A 4,110-nucleotide genomic window follows, 5' to 3' on the forward strand; every position below is an offset into this window, starting at 1 on the left:
TAAAGCTTGTCATTGTCTATGCGAAACTTTATTCCATATATATATACATTATATATACATATATATATAATCGATGATTTTAGACCTCTCTGAAAAACAAAGGGTACCCAGCAGTACCCTGGGTACCCTAAAGGGCACCCTCATCCTTAATACATATGCATTCATGTGCATCTCCTTGGCTTTAATAATAGCTTCTAGGTTATTACCAGTTATTATCAGTTTCTGGGTTATTTTTTTTAATATTTTTCGCCTACTCTTTGCTATAGAACTTGTTAATTATCTTTCCTTCTCTTACTTCTCTCCGCAATAAATGCCATTGCTTTTTCTACTCGATCAATATTGGCATAAATATTTCTAACAGTTTTACTGTCTTTCTATCCTGAAGTTGTCAGGATATCATTGCATAAAGTTCGAGCACTTGCAAATCAATTATTTGTTGCCTCCGTAGGAGTAAGAATCTCTAACCGTTTCTATGCCTTCGACCGATCTGATCGTGACCTATTTTCGACAGTTTTTCTTTCCCCATACTTTTTAACAATATATTATACATATATGTAGCCATTGTAAAATTTAAACTGAAACTTTTACTAATTTTTCTATAGCTATCTCCACGTTCTCGAAGAAAAATTACTTCATTACGTAGAGATACTGGTATGTCATTACTCTTATTGGCATTCTTTTTTTTTATACGAAATTTCAAAAACGTTTTATCTTCGCTGCAAATTCACTGTAGTAATTGGCAATGTAGTCTTAATCATAATAAAGAGTAAACATGTCAATATAAAAAAAGTGTATAAATATTTCTAAAATTTGTATAATTATTATAGCATTCTTCTATAATGTAATATTAAAGCACACTGTTAAGGAAAACATTTTTTGTTTTTGTATAATTTGTTTTTTACGAAAAAAAACTAGCTGTATAAAAAGCTTTTTGGCTGACTGTATGGTCAGAATAAAATTGTTTACCATTTGTTTGTATTGATTTTTAGTTTTTACATGTAGAAGTAGATTTGTATTTCCGTTTAGTATATCGTACAATTGTGTTTTCGTTTTAGAAGGTTTACTATTTTTTGCGTATACTAACAGATTGCCGACGAAGGCTATTGCAAATATATCGTGGTTGTTATTGAATCCATACATGTTGTGTATTGTAGAATTATACTAAACAAAACGGGGGAATTAGCTGTACCTTGTCCGAATCCATTTTTAGCGGAGATGCATTGATCCGCAAAATCCTGAGTTTTCCTAAATCATTTTAGGTAAATGTTATGGGAATCACTTTCCTATTAGTTTGTATAATATAATATCATATAATATTATACAAACAGGCCCTGTCTATCTACGAAGAACGCGCCGATACAATTGGCATTTCCTGCTAAGTACATAGGTAATAATAACTTTGGTAGTAGCGTGTAGGCATTTATGAAATGTTTAAATCTGAATACAAATTGTGTCTTTCTGCGATAGTATAATTCTTGTCACCGTATTTAGTAGTTACTTATTGTAATTTTTCCCTTTATCATAAGTAGGATTTCAATTATGCTTTTCAAGTCTGTTTTGCTGAAATTGTCCCCTTGAAAGTCACAGTTTCGTCTATTTATAATGTTTGCATTGTCGACATTAGTAAATAAATGTTTAAGAGAGTTCAGGCGAGCCTCTATCTGTTATTATTGATAATGTTATTTCCCCAGACCAGTGTCCAACATCTTTGATCTTTGAATCGCGGCTAGAAAAACTGTAGACGATGTGTGAAAAATTTCTCTGTGTCGCGTTTGCAAAATCCGGGGAGACACGCTCCGCGAGTGTGATCACGTAATCCCCATAGGACAGGGGTCGGCAACCTTTGAGTCGGAAGAGTCAAAAATTACAATTTACAAAATTTCAAAGTTTTTAAAGAGCCACAAAATTTCGTCTTGCCAACAATAAATAGTACTCGCATAAATAAAGTTTTTTGATAAAAAGAAACTAATGTACTTATTCATAAGAAAAAATATCTATTTATTCATATATAAGTAGTGTTTTTCACAACAAATTAGATAATATATATGTGGCGGCCTTCCGACTCTCGCCACAAGAGGGACAGCACCGTTTACATTTTCCTGAAAGTACCCGATGACCTATCCTTTCCAATATATATCAGTTGTGACCTGTCCCTAATATCCTAATATCCTAATGTCAACGTCTAAAGCAGAGCCTGCTAGGTAGCCTTACTGATGATGAGTCCACTAGCAGGCCCAGGACGAAACGTTCTTCCCCTCTCTTTTCCTTCCTTCTTTCCTCTTCGCTTCTACAGCAACCGAAGCGTCGTCGCTTCAACTGGGGGGTTGCGAAAGTGGGAAGGCCGCCACATATATATGGCATTATTAGATAATTACTTATTATTTAAGTAAAAAATTAAAACAATTAAACATTTACTTACAACACTAACTTTTACTTCAATAACAAACAATTGAGCAAACAAATTCGATGGGAGTGTTGGCTTTGCATGGTTTTAGAAAGTTTGGATAAATTTGACTCATAATTGTTGTTTTAAGTTTCAAACACGACTCTAAATTTTCATTTGTTAGTTGGCTTCTTACTTTACTTTTAATTGCAAGAGAACGCTTGCTCGCACGAATATGTCGATCCGAAGATAGTCAGCCAAATGCCAACTTCTTCACCTCATTGTAGCAATCTGGAAAATTATTCCATGCATCGAATATAAGTGCCTCAACTCACGGCATTTCTTTCAAAGCTGTCCACTTTTGTTGCGATACGTACATACATTTCTGGACCTCCAACTCTTTCAACTTTATTTTCAACTCTGTAAATTTTCCACCAGGGGTTCGTTATTAGACTGATCGGATGGTTCGTAGGATGTTCACTTTTTTCTTTTATTTCTGGAGCGTCTGCACTCGGCTAGTTCTCGAGATCAACTGTACTTTCTCGGTTCTCTCGTGTGCAGCTGCGTTTGTACAAATTCTTTGCGTTGCATGATTGGCTAAGTCGGTGCTTCGACCTTAGCCAATCACGTATTTGTTTATCTCTAGGTGCCGCCTCTTCTTGCGCGCTTAGCGCGTTTACTTGGAAGGGCGGCAGCAGGTATAGTGGGGGTGTTTTGTTATTTTAACATTTGGCAATGTAGCGGGGTTACCGCTGGGTCTGGTTCCTCTCACGTCAAGGCTGTAACCTCTTGACCGTAGGCCTAGACCCTTTTTGGAAACCCTCGATTTATGGAGTCCCCGTGTGTTACTGAGGTTGTCGACTAAGATTTACAACTAACATGCGGAGAAAGTTCGTTAAGGACGTCTTCTCAAAAGTAACTTATTTGTGCGCATACCATAAATCGTGCTAGCTGCTTGTAGCGAAAAAGGTCTTCTATTATACCTCGATGCTAGCCGCTACAGTTGGTTTGGATTGCTCAAATCTGTCAGTAAATTCATCTTTAATTTTTTTTATAACTGTGCTGAAGTAATTCGTGTCAACAGTTGCATTAGTTTTATCGCAATATTGCTTTAGAAATTGAAGATGAAGTAATTTGCCGCTCTGAATATCTTCTGCAAAAAGAATTAATTTTTCTTTGAAACAAACCAATTCATCTACCAAAACATAAGTTGGGTTTCCCTTTCCTTGCAGTTTTAAATTCAGCTCATTTAATTTCGCTGTGATATCCACCATAAAGTAAAATTTTTGCAACCATTTGTCGTTCTCTAATTCAGGGTGATTAATGTCTTTTTCATTTAGGAATGTATTTATTTCATTCAAGCACGAAGCAAAACGTTTCAACACCTTACCTTTGGAAAACCATCGCACTTTGTTGTGAAGAAGGAGGTCGGAATACTGAGTCTCCATTTCGTTTAAGAATTCTTTAAACTGACAATGATATTGTAGAATGCTTTTGACAAGATGCTATTAACAATCTTGATTACCAAATTCATGACCTCAACTGTTTCGGCCGGAAATGTTTGGGCACAAAGCGTTTCTTGATGTATTATGCAGTGAAACGTAAGAATTTCGTGGTTTATTTTGCTCTGAAGAATCGTTGTTGCCCTTTTATTTTTTCCTGTCATATTTCTGGCTCCATTAGTTGCTATTGAAACGATTTTATTTAAATCGATCTTATTGCCTTCA

Source organism: Xylocopa sonorina, unplaced genomic scaffold, assembly GCF_050948175.1.
Source record: "Xylocopa sonorina isolate GNS202 unplaced genomic scaffold, iyXylSono1_principal scaffold0076, whole genome shotgun sequence".
Lineage (NCBI taxonomy): Eukaryota > Metazoa > Arthropoda > Insecta > Hymenoptera > Apidae > Xylocopa > Xylocopa sonorina.